The sequence below is a fragment of the Rhinolophus sinicus genome, linkage group LG07, assembly GCF_036562045.2.
Source record: "Rhinolophus sinicus isolate RSC01 linkage group LG07, ASM3656204v1, whole genome shotgun sequence".
NCBI lineage: Eukaryota > Metazoa > Chordata > Mammalia > Chiroptera > Rhinolophidae > Rhinolophus > Rhinolophus sinicus.
This window is the reverse complement of record NC_133757.1, coordinates 116690142-116715106: the sequence shown is the minus strand read 5'-3', so window position 1 is coordinate 116715106 and position 24965 is coordinate 116690142. Positions and strand designations below refer to the sequence as shown.

At 34.1% G+C, this 24965-nt stretch overlaps 1 pseudogene; it reads left to right on the top strand.

Annotated features, from left to right (window-relative positions):
* The first annotated feature begins 4826 nt into the window (after positions 1 to 4826).
* Positions 4827 to 21059, top strand: LOC109437353 (exportin-4; annotated as a pseudogene).
* Positions 21060 to 24965: the final 3906 nt, after the last annotated feature.

The following is a 24965-nucleotide window of genomic DNA, read 5'->3' as shown; positions in this document are numbered from 1 at the left end:
AACCATGTATGCTTTTCCAATTTGGGAGATTTATAGGTTGCTGAACACTTTTTGTTAAGTACTAAAAGCCTGTGTTTATATAATAAGTCTAATTTTCAAGCTAATAGTTTTAGTTATTTCAGTCTGAATATTTGAAATATAATTCCAGTATACTAAAAAGATTAATAATTTGAAATTACCTGGTAGGATTCTCAGAAACATTTACTCAGAATATTCAGAATATATATAATGATAATGCTAAATTTAGAGTATATATTGATTATAATCATCGGATAGACACCATCTACCCAATAAAAAGAAATATCGGTTATATACTGTTTCTCCTACACCTTTCCCTATTTTACTATGTATGTCCAAAATCCATAAAGTAGAAATTAGTCAGTGAAAATAGAAACCACTTTTAACAATTCTAACTAACATGTCACTATCTTTACGGTACTTCTGGGTCTCCTGACATTCTAATTATATCTATCATCCAGGTACTAATTTATAATTGATTGAAAAAATTCAAAACTGTTCTGCAAAGCTGCTGGATCATTAGGTGGAGAACTTGCAATAATATGGGAGAGACCAGGTCTGCTTTTGTGTAATGTTGCATTCACAGTAACTTCCCCATGAGTCAAAAGTAATTATTAAAAAAACAAATAAAACTAAATTATTTATTTTGCTTCATTAATTGCCCATCTTTGATGTAGCTTTTCAGGTAACCAAAAATAGAATAAAAATATGGCATTAACATTATTTGTATCTATACATGTTTATAGCTTTATTTTGAGCAAAATTTAAAGAAACAGCTCTTCATCCCATTGAAAAGAGAGGATAATTATATAAATTTGAATTTCACTTTCTCAACAAAGAAATGCTGAAAACATATTTGAAAATAGCCACTGATCACTTGTAACAATAATCTTAATCTATGGATCTAAAAATAACGATGGATTCGCAGTACCAGACTCAAGTGATTTTTATCAAACTCTTTGTATATTAATCTTTGTTGATGATTTAAAAAGTCATAGTTTTCTACATATCAGAAATTCATAAGGTATAAGCTTATAGAATATTTTGTGATTTCATCTGGTAATGAAATGAGTGACGTTTTTCCAACCACCAAGTGTCCATCAGCAAAACAGGATGAGCATAGTTTATGATCCCTCCAAATGCCTGAGATAGTGCTGGGCCTTTTATAAATCATCCCATAACATAGTCTGACTTATTTTTAGGATATTAAAACATGATGCTTTAACTTAGTCATTTAAGAAGAGAAGACAACAAAATTTAAACTTATTTCTATGATAAGTAAGAATAAATATACACATATAAAAATAAGGAAGAGGCAAGTTCTAACTGCTTTTCCTAATCTTATCCATTGTATATAGTCATTATCATTTAAAATTAGGGTAAGAACCAATTAGGGTAAAAATAGATAATGTTCATTGGCATGGCTGTTCTATTCAATTGCCCTTTACTGATGCAAAAGAGGTTTTTCAATTTTCTTTTTTTTTGTATGTTTTTTCCCTGAGAATCATTCACCTGGACTCTCTTTTCAATTACGTCTCCAGTGACAAAGTGACTCAAACTTAATATTTAATATCTCTGTCATACAAGGTCATATCTTATTATTTATTCTAAAATATGTTAAACATATTCCACTGCCAAAAAAGGAATTAAAGTCCTATCTCTTAAAACATGGGATACAATTACTTCTAGAATGTATGACAAAGTTTAACAAACACTTTAAAATATAAATCCTTTAATTCCAGAATATGTATCTTGTATTATTTTCTTTTACAATATCACACACAATTTTACTTGGATTTTTAATCATTTTCTACAACTACTACTATTATTTTGGGGGGACATTAGAGCAACTGTTGTATCCAGTAGGTCAGAAACATTAACAAGTACTGAAAAATGATACAGTATCAAATAATTTTTGCAAAATATTTATTAACCACAAATGGATTATTTACTTCAATATTTTTCACATTTCATATTGTAATATCAATTGTGAATATCTATGAAGGGGATATAATGGAAAATTTCTGAAAAACTCAACAACAAAAAAACCAAACAATCCAATTATATTTTGCGCTTGAGGACTTGACCAGACATTTCTCCTAAGACATACAAATGGCCAACAGATACGTGAAAGAGCTCTAATTCATTAGCTATTAGGGTATTGTAAATCAAAACCACAATGAGATATCACCCCACATGTGTTAGAATGGCTATTATCAACAACAATAACAAGTACTGGAGAGGTTGTGGAGAAAAAGGAACCCTCATACATGGTTGGTGGGAATGTAATTGGTACAGCCACTATAGGAAACAGTATGGAGGTTCTTAAAACAAGAATATAACTACCATATGACCCAGCAATCCCTCTCCTGGGTAGCTACCCAAAAAATATGAAAACATTTCTCTGTAAAGATATATGTACCTCGATGTTCACTGCAGCATTATTTGTGGTGGTCGAGACATGGAAACAACCAAAGTGTCCTTCCAAAGATAATTGGATAAAGAAGATGTGGTACATTCACACAATGGAATACTACTGTACGGCTGTTAAAAAAGATGAAATACTGCCACTTGAAACAACCTGGATGGATCTTGACATTATTATGCTAAGCAAAATAAGCCAGACAGGGAAAGTCAAGAATCATATGATTTCACTTACATGTGGTATATAAAACTGAAAGCAACAAAGAAACAAGACAAAGAAACAAAAATTCACAGACACAGGCAACAGTTTAGTGATTACCAGAGGGTAAGGGGGGAGGGGGATAGTAGAGGAGGGAACATGGTCAAATATATGGTGATGGAAGGAGAACCGACTCTGAGTGGTGAACATACAATGCAATATATTCATACAGATGATGTATTATAGAAATGTACACTTGAAAGCAATATAATTTTACTAACCAATATCACCCCAATACGTTTAATTTTTAAAAAAGAACTTTTACCCATAAGATCACTTTTTCATTGGCAAATCTCACATATAAATATTCTTTGTAGTGTGGTATGAAAATGTTAATATATGAGTTATTTCTGAAATATTGAACATTTAAAAATAGATTATAGCGTTGATCACTTGTGAAATCTAGCCTAAAATTTGTAAACACTTTTGTAAGTATAACCAAAGGGGGGAAAAACAAAACTGCATTCTTTCAAAGAGATATTTCAAGAATTCATTTTGATCTCAAGATCTCAAGATCCATGAGATTATAATTCTCAATGAAATAAGTCAGGCAGAAAAAGTTGAGAACCATATGATTTCACTGATATGAGGTATATCAAACTGAAAAAAAAACACAAAGGAACAAGACAAAAAAAAATGAAGAAACAAAAACTCACAGATACAGACAATAGTTTACTAATTACCAGAGGTTAGGGGGAAAGGGGGTGGTAGAGGAGGGTAAAAGGGATCAAATATATGGTGATGGAAGAGAACTGACTCTGGGTGGAGAACACACAACATGATATATAGATGATGTAATACAGAATTGTGCACTTGAAACCTATGAAACTTTACTAACACTTGTCACCCCAATAAAGTTTAATTTAAAAAAATCATTTTGATTCTCAGCTATCTGTTGAATAATAAGTCATAAGTTTCATAAATATGTAACAATTTAAAAATGATATATAGTAATAAAAATAGCCAAAGAAAGCCTGAGAAATTAAGTATGACTCCAAGAATGCTTAGCAAAAAGTAAATGCACAGCAGAAAAAAAAAGAATAAAAACAAAACTATATCTAAAATATGAGTAGTTAAAAGGATTTACAGAAAGAGAGAAGATAGAAAGTGTAAGTTAGAAAAGTCATCAAACAATAAAATAGTATTTTCTGTTATAGAAATACTTCAATCTTTAGAAAGACTAGCATCAAGAAGGATTAATTAAGACCAATATTTTCTACATACTGTTGAAATTTCAGAAAAAATCCACAAGAAAACCCTGACATCTCTCAAAGATGAGAAATCTATATATCTATATCTCTCTATCTCTATCTATGTGTCTATATCTATATGTATATCTATATCTACATCCACACATATATACACACACAAAAGGAATAAGAATCAGAGTGGAATCAGACCTGTTATCAGATAAACCAAATGTTAGGAAAACAATGAACTAAAGATCTAAAAGAAAATTATCTTGAACTTAAAAGTCAATATGCAGCTAAAATCGCAATCAAATATGTGAGCAAAAATCAAGATATCTTCAGACATGTAAGGCTCAAGTAATTGAGTTCTAAAGCACACCTTTCAAAAAGACATACACCTGGAAAGCAGAAAATGGGGTTTACAGAAAACAGAAGATTTGAATAAGGAATACAATGAAAAGAAATCCCAGGACGACAGCTTTGAAATAATTCTTAACATAATCAATCTAAATTATAACAGAAATATGATGGAGTGAGAATTCATTTTTAAAAATATACAATAAACTAAATTGCACTGACTAGATGCACTAAAGTCACATTCTGGAAGAACTTCATAGCATGGTGAAGAACGCATAAGTTTGTTTTCTCAAAAACAAAAAAAGGAAACTCAATTGGAATTCTACAGGAGGAAAAAAAGTAATACTGCCATGTTATGGCCTAAATAGAAAGCAAATATATGGCGTGGCTATTGGGCATTACAATAAATGGATATGCTATTTATACGTAAAACAAATAATTTTGAAATTTTAGAATCAATATTTAGAAAAAGGAAGCTATGGAAACTGAAACGATTTATAAATATTGTAATCATAGACAACGTAAAATACATAGCGCGTTTACTATAGTTTTAATTTTTGCTGTCATTCCAAAGTCACATGACCACTGAGGTAAGTGGCTGATACTGATTATATAGCACTGTATATGTGTATGTATGAGGTCACTCTTATTATCACCAATCTGATGAACTTATTAAGTCCTTTCCCAGCTACCCCTTTGGCATATTTCCCAAGCCACTTTGTAAACTCCCTTGGCCTCTGTGACTTACTGCAATGTTCATACTTTATACCAGCAAAGTTACTAGTGTAGTTCCCCGAAAATAAGACCTAACTGGAAAATAAGCCCTAGCATGATTTTTCAGGGTGCTCGTAATATAAGCCCTACCCCAAAAATAAGCCCCAGTTAAGACTGTCAGCCAGACAGACACATAGTATGTCCATTGCAACACATGACAGATGTAATGAATTATAAAATATTAATATTAATATGTATATATAAATAAATAATATTATTGACATTAATACTTAAAATAATATAAATTATAATTATGTATTTGTAAATACCCAAACATGTGCCTTTGGACAAGAGGTAAATGCCTATGTAAACAGATGAACTCAAGACTTATTTCCAAATGACCAATTGGAGTACAAACACAATGCATGAATAACGTGTGCACTTGATAATGAACAGAGAAGGTTGTATCTAATATGAATCTTCATAATTCAATATGTCGTGTGTTCTAACAGACATACTTAATGCACTCATGTGAAATAAAGAAACATTTTCTGAATTTTGGTGTTTGCAATTTTTTGTTGCTTTTGTGTGGACCATCATTCTTAACTGTCATCATTTTTGTTGCCACTCCTGTCTTGTAAGTCTTCAATTAACATTTGATTTAATGGTAGATTTGAAGGGAATAATATTGTGACCTCCAGACGAGTGCAAAAAGAAAGAGCTATTCCATCGAGTACAAGCAAGGAATCATGGAGGACTCCTGGGGCAAGAATCTTATGGCTTTTTGCAAAGAGAAGAAATTGGATTTCCAAATGGTCCAAAAATGGCGAGCAGAGTATGATAACCTCAGTCAACAGGTGGATGAGGGAAATGCTAAGAAGCGCAAGTGTGGATCAGGTTGGCAACCATTATTTCCTGAGCTGGAAGACATCATCTGTGAATGGATTGCTGACATGAGAGCAAAGGCTTTGGTTGTGCACAGGGCTGATATTCAAGCATTTGCCCTTGCAATGGCACCACAGTTAGAAATATCCCCAGAAGAATTCAAAGCATCACACACTGACTGGATGGCTTCCTTCAGTGATATGAACTGTCTCTAAGATGGACAACACTGTTCAAGCTGGAAGATATTAAATTATTAAACGTGCACTTGCATCTGAGTCCTTTGTTGATGGCATCGACTTTTCTAAATACCAACTCTCCAACATGATTGCTATGGATGAAACTGCAGTGTTTATGGGCCAAGGATCTCAAATAACAATTGATCAATCTACATTCCCTCCACTGGTTATGAAAGTGCACGTGTTACCTATACTTTGGCAATTTGTCTGGATGGAAAGAAAGCCCCACCTCTAATCATCACTAAGGGCAAGAAAGATAAGGTTGAACGTGTTTCAGGCATTTATGTTCTTAAAACTGAAAACGCCCGGTGCACACAAGCAGTTATAAGGAAGTGGGTCGATTTAATGCGGCCACTTGTTTTGCAAGGTGGCCAAAGAGGTCTGCTGGTCTGGGATTCAGCCAGCACTCACTGTGCTAAAGACATGAAGAACTTCCTTGCAGAGAGAAGAACAGATCAAATAATGATTCCCGCAGGAATGACTGCCTATCTCCAGACTCTTGATCTTGTAATAAACAAGCCATTCAAGGACCATATGCACATGGAAATCAATGACTACACTGAAAATAGAATAGAGAGAAATGAACATGGAAACTTTGTGAAGCCTAGCCTGCAAGAGATCGTGACTTGGGTGAAGAATTCATGGGATAAAATCACTGACAGCTGTGTTGCCAATGCACTACGAGGACGCTACACGGACAAGAAGTGCTCACTTGAGAGCTCTATTGCAGGACATGAGAGGTTGGGGCCAAATATTCTACAGGAAATGGAGTTGCAAGAAATTCAAGCTGGGATTTGGAGAGCTACGACGATGTTCCAGAAGAAGATGACATGACTGTATTTGAATAAATGTAGATTTTTGTACATGAATAAATGAATAAATGTAGATTGTTGTACATGAAAAAAATAAAACATACCCTGAAAATAAGCCCTAATGTGTCTTTTGGAGCAAAAATCAATATAAGACTTGGTCTTATTTTGGGGGAAATAAGTTATGTACTAAATAATTATGATATGTTGGGCAAGAGGCTTTTCCTAACACTTATAAAACACAGAAAAATACAGAACAGATTTTTCAATGCAATGTTGGAAATTCTATGATAGGTATAAGCACGTTTGATAAGAAGTTTAGAGAAGTAGTCCATACAGCTATTTGACTACCTTTCCAGAAGTGGTCATAAATTCTACTTATAGAAATAGTTCATAATCTCCATAATCTCCATTCAATCTCAATGGAGATTTAAATATCAACCCAGTCACTTATTACATATTTCATCCTTGTCAGCTTGCATATTCTCTTGATCCTCAATTTCCTTCTTTGGAAAATGGGTAAGATAGCAATAATATAAAGTTTCCATGAAGATGTTATCAGAAAAATGGCACCTGCCCTAGCATCTGACACAGAGTAGATAATTCATCAAAGAGCATTCATTTTTCTTTCACTTTAATCACTAAACAATTATACGTAGGCATGAACTGAAGAAAAATATGATTTGGTGCAACACTGCACTACACTACTAAAAATAATATGTTTGAGTGTGCTATATTTTACCAAAAACAAAACAAACAAAGGAACAAAAAAAAGAAAAAGACAAACAAAACAAACAAACAACAACAAAACAATAACAACAACAAAACACACACTTATTTTCTATTTATTTGCCACAAGAAAACTTTGGGAAGATCTGTTTTTATCCCACAGATCTAAGTATAGCATGAGTAAAAATTTTGGAGTGACAAAATACTTTGATGTGATTGCTTAGGTTTTCATACCATACCTACATATTTCCAGTTACCAAACAAAAAACAACTGCAACTTCAGTTTCATCAACTTTTGCTGATATAGCATTATCTTGGCAATTGTATCACGTTTTTCAGAGTTAGGTTTATTTCTCCTCTTAGAGGTTAATGGGAGCATATGTGGTTTCCCTACTTCAGCTGTTTCTCCTGACAATATACTTATGTCTGGTGATTCTCTGACCAGGTAACAAGCCAGAATGCCTTGATTCTCTCTATAAAAAGCACTCAAAATGCAATAGCATTCTGAAACCTCATTGTTCACATATGTCAGTAGCTGATTTAATGAAACAAACTAAACATAATGACAAGGCATATTGTTCAAATAATAACATGCGTATGCTTACGTACATATCTTCCAACAGTACAAAAATAAATGATGTTATTCTTAGATATGTATCTTAAACCTTTCTGCGTTGGCTTCCCCTGATGTGAGATCAGTCTCCTGTACAGTTGACCTCGGGGACAATTGGTATGTCAGGGATGTCACTACAATGTTTTGACACTAGTGGCAAAGAGAGAAACACCAGCACAAATTAAAGTACAGACAAATATACAGCTTTCTTTTCAGTAACATCCTTTGACTTCATTTCATAAGAGATTTTTTTATGCAAAATAGTTTTTTATGCACTTATTAAAGTCAACCTGATGTTACTACTGATTAAAATACTTAGAGACTAATAACTGATTAGGGGCTAAACATATAATATTGATACTTTAACAAATTAAAAGGGAATAGTTAAATCATATTACTATAGAAATTTAAGGGAGGAGAAAGAATGAATTCAGAATTTCTTTCCATAGCACACAAGCACAAATATACACAAAACACTGATTTTCCTTTCCTTTTATAGTGGAGGAAATAATTTTTACAAAGAGTACAGTTCATGTTAAAAATACTTTCTGAAATAGCACTGATTAATACTAATAATTACTGATAAACAACAGGAAAAAATACTTATGTCGAAACATATCAGTGCAAACTATCCTGGCCGTGCACCTAATGTCAAAATCGAGAAAGTCACTAAATATAAGACTGGAAGGCCAAAAATGAGTTAAATTAAAGGATTTATACACACTTCACTCTATATAACAGAATATGACTTTATGTTTAGAAAGCGATTAAGAAGAGGTTTTGTCACTTCAAATGGTAAAACATAGTAGGCCAATAGGCCATAAGGATTACAGGAAATGGTAGATTAGCAAAAATTAAAACTATATTGAAACAATAACAATTAGAACTGACACAGTGCTAAGAGTATAAGTTTCAGAATCTCTCCCAGAGTGCAGAGAAATATTACAGAGACTACTCTTAAGACTTTTCTTGGGAAACAGATGTCTCTCAAAATTTTACAGTTAAATTTCTCTTAGTGTTGGAAGGCCACTAACTTACACATTCAGATATTTAAGGCCAAGATAGATATATAATTTTTCTAAGCTTTACAAAAAAGGTTGAAATCCTAGAGGTTGAGAGACCAATGAGAGTCTGCAGTTGTCAGTCTCTAAGAAGGTTCACTCTCCCAATGCGCCTTGCTTACTGGTATTCAGGTCTTTATGTAATTTCCTCCTGTTGTGTGTCCACAGGACTTACTGATACACTTCTAAGGAAAAGAAGATGGCCCATATAATGCTACACCATAAGAGAGCCTGTGTCTTCTGTTTTAGGAGTTCTTTAAATCTCTCTTGGGTAGTTCATGCTAGGGGAAACCAGCTGTCATTTTGTGAGGAGAACCTGGCAATAGAGAGACCCAGGTAGCATAAAGAGGAACTGAGTTTCTTGTCCCAAAAGCCTGCAAGGAACAGACACCTCACAACAACTGTGTGAATGACTTTGGAAAAGAATTATTTAGCTATTGTCAATTCTCCAATGGTGGAAGCCCTGGCCGACGGTGTGACTACAACATCATGACAGATCTCAAGCAAGATGTAGCCTGCTCAGCTACATCGATTCCTTGTCGACACACAGTGTGAGATAATAAAAGTTGCTTTTTAAGCTATTAAATTTTGGAATAATTTGCTACTCATCAATAGATAACTAGTATAGGGTCCCATAAGGGTATCAAAATTATGATTGTTTTTGAATAAAATGATAGTAAACATTAAAACCAATTAAATAATATTAAATATAATTTAGTTACAACTGTAATCAAGCAATCCTGAGGGGGGGGCGGACAAGGCCAGAGGGTCACATTCTCTTACTTTAATTTATGATACAAAGCAGCAATAATCAAAACAGCATGGTGTTGGGGAAAAAAAACACACACCAAAAACAACAACAAAAAACAAACAAACAAACAAAAACACAGACACACAGGCCAAAGGAATAGAATTGAAAATCCAGACATAAATCCACATGTATGGGCAGATCATTTTCGACAAAGGAACCAAGAACATACAATGGAGAAAATAAAGCCTCTTCAATAAATGGTACTGGGAAAATTAGAAAGCCATGTGCAAAAGAGTGAAATTAGACTGCTGTCTGTCACCATATACCAAAATTAACTCAAAATGGGTCAAAGACCTAAATATAAGACAGGAAATAATACATTACATAGAAGAAAGCTTAGGTACTAAGCTTATGGACCTTGGGTTCAGACAGGATTTTATGAATTTGATTTCAAAGTCAAGGGAAGTAACAGCAAAAATAAATACATGGTACTGTATCAAATTACAAAGAAGCTAAAAAGCTTCTATACAGCAAAAGAAACCAACAAAACAAAGAAGCAACCAACCGAATGGGAGAAGATAGTTGCAAAGAACATCTCCGATAAGGGGTTAATATCCAAAATACACAGAGGGTGTCCCCCAAAAATGTATACACATTTTAAGAAAGAAAAAAAAAAGTATTAAAACTACACTGATGGTAACCACTCTGAGCACCTCTTGTAATTGCAGAAGTCAAACATGACTTGTATTCATTTTTTGTTATTGGTATATATTGAGTATTACAATTTTAATAGTTTATTCCTTTCTTAAAGTGTGTATACATTTTTTTTTGGCATCCCCCTCTCTGTATAAAGAATGTGTACAACTCAACAGCAAAAAAAGAAAGAACCCAGTTTAAAAAAATGGGCAGAGGACCTGAACAGACATTTCTCCCAGGAAGACATTTAAACAGCCAACAGATATATGAAAAGATGCTCAACTTTACTAACTATTAGGGAAATACAAATCAAAACCACAATAAAATACCACCTCACACCTGTTAGGAAGGTTATCGTTGACAAGACAGGTAATAGCAAGTGTTGGAGCAGCTGTGGAGAAAAAGGATTCTTCATACACTGTTAGTGGGGATGCAAGTTGGTACAGTGACTATGAAAACAGCGTGGAGGTTCTGAAAAAAATTAAGAATAGAATTACCATAAGACCCAGCAATCTCTCTTCTGGGTATCTCTCCAAAAAGAATCAGAAAACATTTATCCGTAAATATATTGCATCATTATTCACTGTGGCCAAGACATGGAAACACAAGTGTCCTTCAGTAGATGATTGGATAAAGAAGACGGCACATACATGCAAAGGAATGTTACTCGACCACAAGATGAAACAGTGCCATTTGAGACAACATGGATGGATCTTCAGACTATCATGCTAAGCAAAAAAAGTCGTAAAAAGTTAAGAACCACATGACTGCTCTCGTATGTGGGATATAAAACTGAAAGCAACAAACGGAAAAGACAAACAAATAAACAAAAACTCATAGACACAGACAACAGTTTAGTGGTTACCAGAGGGTAAGGGGGGGGGCAGGTGGGTGGTAGAAAAGGGTAAAGGGAGTCAAATATATGGTGATAGAAGAACTGACTTTGGGAGCAAATACACAGTGCAATATATAGATGATGTATTATAGAATTGCACACTTGAAACCTATATAATTTTACAAACCAATGCCACCCCAATACATTTAATAATAAAGAAAAAATAATTAAACCTAAATATTTCTCTTAACTGACATACACTTTTCTTGCCCTATACCAGATACTTACGGACTGTACATGGAGATGGTTTAATCACTTGCCGTTCTCTTTGAATTCTTATGATTATGTAGTAACTGAATTCTTTCTATTTTAATGAGCAGTTTTCATCTCTATGCATGTACTTTGTTCTTAAGATATTTTCATATTTTTAATACTTTATTTTTACAGACACTATACAAACATATGAACATATTTAAATAGCACACAAACATACTTCTAGTGGGACAATATCTCTTGAATTTGTTCACATTAGTGGTTAGCAATAATGACAACTTGAAGAAGTATACTCACCCATATCTTGTAAAATTAAGGCCTGCTATAATCACTTAGTATTTCACAAGAAATATTTTAAACATAGTATCTTAGACGTTTGCTCTTCTCTTAGTATATGTAAGTCAATATAGTAATAAGTTTACTCAAAATTCTAAAATATACAATATAAACCACATTTGATTTAAGAATTTGTACACCAGTTTTCTCCCATAAAAATAATAAACCCAATTCAAGAAATAGAGGCATATTACAAAACATGCATTATAGTAATTTAGAATTACATGAAGTTTCAAGTAATGGCTCTATTTTAGCTTATTAATATTGACCTAATTATTATTTTAACATACTTTTAATGAGGTGCTTTACAAATAACTTAAATATTGGATGCTCAACAAGTTTCCAATGCAAGAAATAGCCAATTAATAGTCTCTGATTTAAACTATGTTGAACCTATCTTCAAAACTTGTTGTTTGGCTTTTCCTATTACTCAGAATAAAAGTAAAAAGCTGTAAAAAGTATTACAAGGCTCTGTGTAACCTGGGCCCTTGTTATAGCTGACCTCATCTCTTACCAGTATTCTGCTTTTTCATCCACTAACGCCATTGTGGTTTGTTGCTGTTCCTTGGAACATACCTCAGGGCCTTTGCACAAGCTATCTCCTCAGTCCAGACTATGCTATCCACAGTTATCTATTTGGCTTACTCCCTTTACCTCCTTCACATTTTTGCTAAATATCAGAAACCCTAATTTGAATACTCATAATAGTCACTGTCACAATATGTTTAGACTCTAACAATGCATAAGTGAAAATCTGCCAAACAGAAGTCCAGAAAACATTGAGACAAATGAAAAACAAGGAAAAAAAAACCCTTAAGAAAACATGCATGTATATTATCAGCCTTCCTTATAGTCTTCCTTGTATCCTTTTCCAAAAAACTGGAACTCTTTAGCCCATATAATCATAAAAAGAAAACTTTAAAAGGATAATGGGTGTAAGATTCAAGCTAATACAAATTTCTCGGGAACCAGAATTTAAATGAAGTTCACTGTACACAATGGGCATTGTGAGGAGTAAGGTGATAATTTAAATTTTAACAAAATTTTCTTGACATGAATTTCAGTGAGTTTGTGAATCCAATGTTATATTTTTATCAACTTCTGAATATGTGAGTGGAATGGGATATTTGGTACATAACAGCACTCTCACTTGGGCTACTTGACTTTTGAAGTCTAATCAACTTATGATAGGACAGACACACTAATACTCATAATAACAAAAACAAAAATGTTTGCTATTTTCCATTCCTGAAGGAGTTGAAAATTTGTGTAAACATCAAACACTTGAAAGATGCCAGCCCTATAATTCACAGCATATCCTTACTCTCTTGACTACTCTGATTACTGTAAAAGACTAATAAATCTTTAATAATCAATTACTGTAAAGTTATTTAGTAGGCCCAACTGTGCCTACTATGCAAATGTATTCTGCTTATTAGAGCATGCAAATATATGTCTTGGCAATTAGTATGCTTTTATTGATCTAGGAATTTCAATGGAACACAAATTAAAACAGAGTCTCTTGCTTTCACCTGGAAGGAACTGCCTCTGGGATACTCTGCCTCTGGGATATATCAGCACTCTAGTTAGTTCTGTGTCATAATGCTATAACAACATTAACAGCAACGCCAACTATCATTTATCATTTATATATGTTAACATACTCTGTTCATTTTCTGCATAAACCCAATGAAAGAGTTAATATTATCCCTAGGAATAACTAATAGTGAGGGTAGGATTAGCAAATTCCCTTTATGCCATAATAAAAACACACAGGAAAACACGTGAGAGAAAAAGGAAAATATATTTCTTGAAAATGTCAGTACTCTCAGTGGTCCAGAGCACGTACTAGTTTTCTGTTGCTATGTGACAACAGAAAGCTTCTCTGCTACAGACCTAGAAGCTTAAAACACAAATTTATAATCTGACAGTTCCCATGGGTCAGGAGTCTAGGCATGGCTTTTCTGGAATGTCTGCTCAGGATTTCACCAGGCTGAAATGAAGGTGGCCGGACGATGCTGTGATTCTCATTGGAAACTTAGGGTTCTTTTGTGAGCTCACTGGTTTTCAGAAGTCATCTCCCTGCAGCTGTATGATTGATTGATATCCCTCTTTTCTTTCTAGATGTCAGACTGTTGTATTTATTAGATCAGAGAGACCAACCTGTACTTCTTTGCCACGTGGCCCAAGTGGCAGTTCACAAACTGTCCACTGCTTTCCTTCAGGCCTGCAGATGAGTATGCCTCAGACTTCTTTCTCTGCATTCAGCTGGGAAAAACTCTACTTTTCAATAGCTCTCATTAGGTAGGCCCACCCTTGGGCCAAAAAATAGTAGTGGTATTTCATATTCACAAGTTCCACCCACACTAATGGGGATTATAGAGGGCAAATACACAACATGCGAGAATGCTGCTGATCACAGCATGCCTGGATTTTCCCTCCAAAGTGAAGGATGTGCTTGCTGGTCCTTAACCTCCCCGCTTCCCCTCTCCCCCATCCAAAAGAGCTGTCCTACTTTTACTCTGCTATTTGATAATTTTTCACTGTGTACTGGAGTTCAGAGAAAGAGAAAGCAATTGAGCTGGTCAAGATTGATGTCAGCAGCTTTATCACTGTTCAGGATCTAACAGATTCAATGCTGCTGCAAGTGTGGACAGCAGATCAATGTCATGTGGAACACACTGATAAGAGTATCACAGCAGGTTCTCCTGAGATATGGAGTTTTTAAAAACGTCTCTTTAACACTGAATATTCTAATTTAAAAACAGTAGACTTATCTCTTAGAGAAAACTGAATATGTGGACTTAGAGCACCGACCAAGGGCTATAAGCTTGCATTATGTTCTCAGTGCTTGTTCATCTGCCTAACCATAAATTTGGTCATGACTGGAAGTACCCCCACTATTACGTGGTGTAGTGTATATAAAAGAGTCCCTAACAGACGCTGAAGGCAGAAAGGAGTTATGTGAATAGGTTTATCACACTCTCAGGGTACTATCTCAGGGTCTCCCTTTCCCTAACCTCAAAGTATAAGCGATTACTAATAAGTATGTTACTAAATATTAAAAATTGCAAATATGATACATAATATACACATTTCTTTCAGTAAGTCAGCACTATTCAGAAATAGACAACTTCTTCTAACTATAAAATAATTCTAACACGTCAATATATGCATGCAGAATTTCACTATGACATTTGGAAGAAATATAAATTTGTAATTAGAAATATCAATTAGAAATTTTAGCTGATGTAAAGAGAAATATTTGTTCACAGAAAAAAGATACATAATTGTATATGTAGGATGATCACAACTGAATATAAAAAAAAAAATTTCCACAAATTACACACAGAGACTGCTAATTAGAAGGAAATAAGTGAAACATCTGCATATCATTGGAGTTTAGGTGATGGCCCTTAATATATAATATTCTCTTATTTAAATATACATACTTCCCAAATGTTATTTTAGCTGCACAGTCTTTAAAATATTGAAAAAGTATACATGAGACAACTGACATGTTTCATTCCAGTTAGTTTTTTAAATTGTCTCTTTAGAGTAAAATGTATTTGTCTAAATACTTTATTTCACATAAAATGTAATTTTGGTTAAGTATGTATGTAAAACATACATTTATCTACACAAAACAGTTTTATTTTTAGAATCAGAACATTTAATATTAGTAAAGTTCTAAAATGTTAAGAATATAAGAGAAATTTTAAAAAGACTTGTTACAGGGCTGGCCCAGTGGCTCAGGGGGTTAGAGCTCCATGCTCCTAACTCCGAAGGATGCTGGTTCGACTCCCGCAAGGGATGGTGGGCTGTGCCACCTGCAACTAGAAAACGGCAACTGGACCTGGAGCTGAGCTGCACCCTCCACAACTGAGACTGAAAGGACAACTACTTGAAGCTGAACGGCACCCTCCACAACTAAGATTGAAAGGACAACAAATTGACTTGGAAAAAAGTCCTGAAAGTACACACTGTTACCCAACAAAGTCCTGTTCCCATTCCCCCAATAAAAATAAATAAATAAATAAATAAATAAATAAATAAATAAATAATAAAAAAAGACTTGTTACAAAATTGTTATAAAACAGTAATCAGAATCTTTAATTACTCTTCATTCATTAATTTGCTACGTATCTTAGAAATATGCTTCAAGACATTTCAGTTGATATTTTTTCCTTAAGTTCCAAATGTTGACACTTAAAGAAAATTTTAATTTTGGTTTTATTTAACCTAAATCAAGTGTAGACATTAAAACTACATTAAACTTTACTTTTCTTAAGTCTATATAAAAATGATTTTAAATATCCATTTTACAGTTTTCTTCAATTATTTGATTTCCATTAATGAGTTATTTACAAATTTAATATTTTCTCATCTATACTGTTAATTTTGTTACCTCTACTCTTTTGGCTTTTTGTGTTAATTCTTTAAAGACATACTTCTCCAATTTAAATCATTTTTTCCTAATGTGTAAACAATTTTATCAGCTCATACCCTGAAAATGCCAAATATTTACTATACTTTATTAGGAAACCACAGATATTTTTTGACCATATAACTTTAAAACAACAACATCTCTAACAAAAACTTCATATCCTTTTTTTTTTATGGTGTGTGCTGTTATAATATACTTTTAAATAAAAAGAGACATTGCATGAACATTAATTAGTTTTTTTTCCTCCAAATATACTGAAAAATTGAAATTATATTGGCATTACATTTTGTGTTGGTTTTTATAGAAATAAGTTACATAATGTAACAATGTAAAACTCGATCTAATTATAATTTTCCCCATTGGATATAATATCACTAGTTTTACCCTAACATTATTTAGAACAACCATCCATGACAAGTATCCACAAAACAGATTGCAAAAGAAGACTATCCACATCTAACCTAACATGCATAATTTCTCCCTCTTTTCATTTAGCACAAAAATTTTAATTTGAAGGAGAAATACTTGGTCTGCTAAACACATCTAGCTCATATCCTGAGAAACCTGATCTTTTAAAGATCATGAAATTTCTTCTGAAATGTTCTATAAACAGTACTAGCAGCTGAATTTTCCAAGAGGACACCTATATTATTATACTTTCATTTAGAGCAATTTTAAATGCCAAAAAAAATAAATAAATAAATAAAGGGAAAATGCTAAGATAGTAAGATTCTATTTAGATTTTAAAATGTTAGGTATCAGTAATGCTTTGGTATAGGATTCATCAGGTGAGGGTGAAGAAAGAGGCATTTAAGATTATTACCCCTTTTTTAGAAATAAAGCACAGGAATCTTAGAGGGCTTTCATCCTCAAAGCCTAGAAGCAATATTCAAAGCTAGATCTGTCTAGTTTTATAGCTGTGGTTTGAAACAACATATTTTACTTTTCTCCACTGATTGCACGTGTAGTAATTCTAATATAATATTTGATTTAAAAATTGTATGCATCACATTTTATAACTGTATTCCTATATTAATAGATATTCAATGGTAGCTAACAACTTAATTAGAATAGGAATTCAGAATAAATAAGAAATCTATCAAATATTCCCCCAAAAAATAATAGTTTCTAAGATTGCACTATCTAACCAATGTGTCAAGACATACAATGTTGGGTCACAGGCAGATGACCATCAAGGAAATGGAGTCCTGGAGGCATCCTGCTGCCTAGGATTTATCTTTTATGGCTATATGATAGGACAATCTAGAGATTTTTGGAAGGGAAAGACCTGTTTCACTCATGCAATTTGGGGAACTGGTTATTTAGCTAAGGGAGTAGGAGAATCTTAATATTTAAATAAATCGTATGCCTATACAGAAAGCATGCTGAATATACATCAGCCTGGTTATAGGTGTGCCTGAGATACTGACCTTCTCAGCCCTTTGGTGGTCAAGTAGGGCTTGGGCAGCCCGTTGCCTCATCTGGTTGGTGCCCTGGAGTAGTCGCCTCCAGCCAGAAGTAGCCTAGGTCAGGTTACCTCACTGAGCCATAGAAATGTTATTTCCTGTCTCTCCTGTCATTATCTGTGACCCACTTTTCTAAGTCAAAGTAGAGATATGTCACCACTCCCCAATTTACACTAATTGTATACAATCATTTTTTTTAAGGAAATTAAGTAATGTGTTTTGCTTATTATATTTATCTGTATTTGCGGTATCTTTTTGTTATTCATTAATAAAGTTAACTGGAATACAGCCAGTTGAAGCAAGAAAGGTAGGTTATAAATGTGGCTTCCATAATGTACTGTGTAAATGTGGAATATAATTGTATTTATTTTTTATAGCCTCAAATCGCCTCACTGGTAAGAAGACGGGATTGCAAGTGATTCATCCAAATAACGATTATGTGTTGAGTTTTTGCTAATCTTTAAAATATCCCGAGTCTGTGACATCAGACACTTACACATTTGAAAGCACGTCTAAATTTAAAAAAGGCATTTGAAGGCAGTTTTCACAATCATATGATAAACAGTGTCTGTAGGTGCACTGGGTGTATTTGAGAAAGAGAAGAGAACCCAGGGGCTGGAGTCAAGCACATCTCTGGTTTGAATTCAAGTTCTAACACAAACTCCCCAGAGCACACAATTTCATCTATCTAACCTCCAATTTCCTTAGAAATAAATTTGATTTAAAATAGTACATACGGCCGCCATCCTGGCCAACCACACTGACCTCTTCTGGTGCAGGCCCAGAGACACCGGCTGACACTCGGCAGCAAGCAGCCTGCTCGCGGGCGCTCAGTCGTCTCCTCCCAGGCCGCCCAGACCCTAGTGGCCACACCAGGCCTGCGTGGGCCGCCACAGGGCATGGAGGGCGCCTGTCACAGGATTGCGAGCTCCTGAGGCTCCGGATCGCCCAGGCGAGTGATTGGCAGCTGAGGCCCCGTTCTCATAAAGCAGCGCGTGGAAGGTCATTAAAGGGAGCCCATCAAGGCTGCTTGCTGCACTGGGGCTCTAAAGTGATTGCTCACCTGGGGAGCGTTGCCAAATTTCTGGGAGCACAACTTCCGTGGTCAACAATGAACAACGGCAGCATACAGAGCACATAGTCGTATCATTTAGGAACTCAAACATCACCATTTGCAGTTGGCAAGCATATTTTGGAAGGTCATGATTTGGAAGTTAACAGTTGAAGACAGATGAGGAAAGTTGGTGAAAAGTATAATTGGTGATTATCTACCACCTGCCTGAGGTGCCTTTTGAGAGAGACCAACTCTTTGTGCTGTGAGAGCAAAGTCTGAATAAAAACAAAAACAAACAAACAACAACAACAAAAACCTGAAATGAGTAAAGCAGACTATATCTTCTTTGAAGCTGCCACAGCCATAATGGTAGCAGTTTTCCCAGAGTGGATTTTCTTGGGAAAAGGCAACATCACATCACTACAAACACTCCTTTTAACCGACATCTAACAAAGGCCTAACCTCCACAATGTGTTCAGAAGCAGATTCCCTCAGCAGGATCATTGTAAAACAACTGTAGTTGTAAAACAAGGATAGTCAGATCAATTGACTACGAAGGTTTTCCATGAAATCAGCTAGCTGATAAGTAGTGGCAATCCTCTGTGCAAACTGGGGCCTGTTGTATTCTAACGGTGCTGCAGAATGAATACCCAAGTTCAGGTAAAACTAGCAACATTGCACTGAGTGTGGAATTCCACAGTAACTGGAAAAGAGTTTTTCAGGCAGAAGACTTTCCTTAAACGTTGAAGTTCTGTAGGAATTCATTAGGAGAGAAAACCTCAATGCCCAGATGTTTGGTAGTTCAGCATTACTTTACACCCGCCAATCAACTCTTCCACTGAAACTTTCTCCCTTCCAAGGTGGGTAGACATTATATAGCTGTGTTTGAATCCTCACACAATGTGCTGTTAAAGCCAACATAGTCCTGGTGGGAGACTTCTCTGGGCAGCAGAGTGCTGAAGCTTTTCCTAACAGTACATGGACAAATCAGAGGAGATTCAGATAGGGCACAAGATCCTTTACGGTGCCTCGCCAGTTGCCTTCTCTTCATGAGCCTGTCTTCCCCTGTGAAAGATCACAGGTCGACTATTAACACACTTAGTTGTGAGATTACCAAAAGTTATCACTGGAATTGAAATAGAAGATTCTGAACGTGTGGGAACCTCCAGCATTATCAGCAACCTGATAATTGTTTTCCCTTGAGATATTTTAACTGCCATTCCAAATGAACTTTTCTTCTCCTTGGTTAACTGCCTCACACACCTCACTTGTTTTGGTTGAAGGGCTGCATTAGAAGAAGTCTTGATAAAGATGGCATAGTATACATATACATATACAAGGTTCTGACAAATTGCTGGACTAGTCCTGGCTAACTTTGATCCAATATGACATACATTTTCATACAGGTCATTTTTGTTTTGTTTCTTTTATCCACATGCAGTTCAAGTTTTCAGTTCTTATATTCAGTGCCACCTAGCTACACCAAAAGGCATAAGGAATCTGATTGCCAACGGTATGGCCTCTAATGAGGAAAATGAAATAAGTGAATATAAAAAGGATGGTCAAGACCAGTTTTTAGATCAACTAGCCAGTGTAGTAATGCTAGGAAGAATTACTGTAGAACACTGTATACCTCTTCTGACAAGGTACACATAGTACAAAGAAACTCCAGGGAGCAAATATTATCTATTGACAGTTCTGTTCAGAGTAATTCAAGTGCTGAAAGACTTTAAACACCCCACCCTGTTTCCCAGCACACTGGACCAAATGGACAGACACATACAACTGATTGCATTCTTCGGCTTTGCATTTGGAGCCCAGGCACTATAGCAGACATCACAGAGACATTATGGAAAACATGACAATGAGAAATGATTTGACCCACATCAGTAAAAACTTGGAGTGACAAGTTTTCAAATACCTGTTGTAAAACTGGATTGTTCGTAAAACAATGTTTTAATGTTTAATATGTCACAAACAATAAATCACAATCCTTCTTTTTAAAAAGCATACACCTATAAAGTTTATGTAAATATTAAATAAAGTAATATATTGAGCATAATTGTTACAGTCCCTGGTACATAATTCTTATTTAATATTGTTTTATTACTAAAGTTGTGACCCTTATAGGGAGAGGATTATTTATATCCAGGCTAGAATCTCACCTGTCACTTTGGTTAGTTAAAAAAAAGAGCTAAGTGTAGGCATGGTGAATGAAGCTATCCCAGCTATACAGCGGACATAGAGATGTCCAGTGTTTACTGTACCTCAATTCTAAACAGGCTCCTTAAATTGCCTGGAGTCTGCACCCAGAGGCTGAGTTAGCCTTCAATTGAGAATAGTTACATAAAAAAAAAATAAAAAAAATTAAAAATTAACTAGCTAAACCAGAATATATAAATGTTTAAAAGGAGCTATAATAGAGTTATCACTTGACATATTTTATTACTGTTTTCCATTCTCAATAGGTGATTACTCCATTGTAATGTTAAAATTCAGGCTTATAAATACTGTCTATAAGACTATAAAGCCTTTTTTTTTCTTTCTGTACTCTCTCGTCTTCTTTGTCTTGGCAGCCATTTCAGTCTATCACTATGAAAAAGAGACAGACATCAGCAATATGTAGTGAAACAAGATTTAAAAAATAGAATACTCTCGAAAATTAAGTAAGGTAAGCTTAGTATTAATTTGCCTAATTAATCAAGCTTTTCATTGAACGGGATCCAGTGAATTGAAGAATAGTTGGCTTGATATTAGACAGTGTTTGAAAGTATTCTATTTTTGAAAAAAAAATACATTTTTGCAGATTAGATAGAGTGTGCCTAAATTTTACCAATACAATTTAGCCAAAAAGTGCTAAACTGATTTTTTCATTATAAATTCATACCTAGATTTTCAAAAGTTTCTATCATCCCACTCTGCTGCCCTTCCCCACTGGGTTACATGAAATCAACAAAATATATTTACCGAGACATTGTGCATATATTCTTCAGTCTGCATATTTGAGGGGGGTGGTCTCTGAGATATAAGCAAAAATGCCATGTAGATTTTAAGCTCCAACACTTACTAGCTATGTGAATTTGGATACGATAAACTCTGCGAACCTCAATTTTTACATTTTAAAATTGGAGAAAAAATTTGCTGCATAAAGATGTTATATAGATTCAATGATGTCAATCCCTCTTCTACAGAATCTGTTACCTGGTAGACATTGGATGTTTCCTTCTCCTGTCCCATCGATGAGCATACAAGTAAGTCTATATCTAAGAGAGAAGAGATTTAGGGGTGTTTAAGTGTGGATATTATTACTATTATGGCTGTTGATTATATTCCGGATGATAATTGGAAATACTGTCCATGGTATCAGCCACTTCTGATGCGTAACATGGGTGTGCTGATTAGTTTGCATGTTTAGCTAAACTATTGTTACATTTTATAGATAGAATAAATTGAGGGTACCCACTTGTGCTACTCAAATAAATAAGAGAGTGATTTAAAGTGCAATGCTAATTAATCCTTTGAGAAATAGCCTTACCTTAGATTTATATAGGTTTTTAAATAAATATGAATTTGCTGATTGAGTTAGTTCTCTCTAAACATCTGTGGTCTGTTATATAACAGCATTCTCTGTACTGGAGAATTCTGAATACTTAACATCTACTTTTTTTTTTTTTTTTAATTAGGGATTAAAATAATTTTTACCTCACCGAAGAGTTATAGGGTTGAGTATATTGTGACCCTTTATATTCATTAATTGAAGTTACACAATTCCATTCTCAGATCAGTGTCTTAAAAGTGCTATTTGTGACAACATGGATGGATCTTGAGATTATTGTGCTACGTGAAATAAATCAGACAGAAAAAGTCGAGAACCATATAATTTCACTGATATGTAGTATATAAACTGAAAACAGCAAAAGAACAAGACAAACAAATGAAGAAACAAGAACTCATAGACACAGACAATAATTTAGTGGTTACCAGAGGGTAAGGGGGGAGAAGGGTGGTAGATAAAGGTAAAGGGATCAAATATATGATGTTGAAAGGAGAACTGACTCTGGGTGGTGAACACACAGTGTGATATATAGATGATGTGTTACAGAATTATACACGTGAAACCTATGTAACTTCACTAACAATTGTCATTCAAATACCCCCATGATGAGATTTCAAAGTCATTTTTGTCTTTTATGAAAAATACCTGCAATACGTGACTATGGATAATTTATTTTGTGTATCAATAACTTGTTCCTTTTCATTGTTGAGTAACATTTTATTATGAATGTACCCCCATTTGTTTATCCGTTCCCCAGGTGGGGGACATTGGTTTTTTTTCCCTTTTGTTGGTGATTTGAAAAAACTCTTATATACGCATAGGTATGTGTGTGAACACAGATTCAATTCCCTTGGATAAATATCTAGGAGTGAGATGGCTGAGATATAGTAAGTATATGTTTAACTTTATAAGAAACTACCCACTTTTGTTTTCATAATGGCTGTATCATTTTATATATGTGAGATTAACCAGTTATATGTGAAATTTCCAGTTCTGAATTATTTTCCAGCACCTAGTACTTGGTACTGTCAATTTTAACCTTTCATTCTAATGGGTATTACTGGTAATTTAGCACAGTTGTGATAAGTTTCCCTAATGACTAATTAGATTGACATCTTTTTATATGCTTATTTGTCCCTTGTATATCGTCTATGGTAGGTTTCTGATCAAATCTGACAATTATCTTATTTCATTCTTTCTTATCTTATTGTTGAGTTTTGAGAGCTCTTTATATTTTCTAGACATTAATCATTTATAACACATGTGATTTGCAAATATTTCTTCCTAGTCTATGTTTTAGTATTTTAATTCTCTTAACAGAGTTTTTCACAGAACAGTTTCTCAATTTTTATTTTATATATTGCATCCTTTGGTTATATCTAAAAACACTTTGGCTAACCCAATATTGCAAAGATTTTCTGGTAAAAGTTTTATAATTCTGCATACCAATGTTTGAAGTATAAATTTCAGACATTATTTGAATTCTTTTTTTTTTTCTTCTTTCTCTCTTTCTCTCTTTCTTTCTCACTTTCTTTTCTTTCTTTAATATGAAATTCTAGTTGTACCAGAATTGGTTGTTTAACAGACTATATTTTGCTCTGTTGAATTTATTTTGCTTTTTTGTCAAAAATAAATTTGACCATGTTTGTATGGATTGAAACAAAGAAAGCGAGAAAGACAAAAAGAAGGTGGAGGAGAGGAAGCGAGTAAAAGAGAAAAAGAAAAAAGAAATAAGTGTTCGCTCAGAATACATATATAATTAAATATCTGCATCGGGGTTTTCTGAAAATGGTTCTAGTGCACATTATTTTATGCTCTTGAGTAGGTACACAAAACAAAAATAAATAAATAAATAAAGTAGGTTAAGGTAGGATTTTAAATTTGCATGGATAATTTGACAAATACAACCTGTCTTGTACATGTAGGTAACTGAAGGTAAATCGAGCAATTCAACTGTGTTGTCTCTTTTGTAATTAACATCTTAAATAAAAGACAAATTGCACTTTTACATTTATATCCCAAGTTTCAGTTTTACCAAAAGACAAAAATTAGTACATTACTTTAAAAAACATTACTCTTTATAAAAATCTATTGTCCAAATGTGCAAATGGCAAGTGTATCACATACTTTACACACCATTTCAGGTATTCTTGGCATTATTTGTCTCCTGATCTTTGGCCTCTTCGCTGAAAACTAAGCTAAATATGGCTTCAATCTTGTTCCTAGACCAAGTCTGATTGGGGAGATACAAAAATA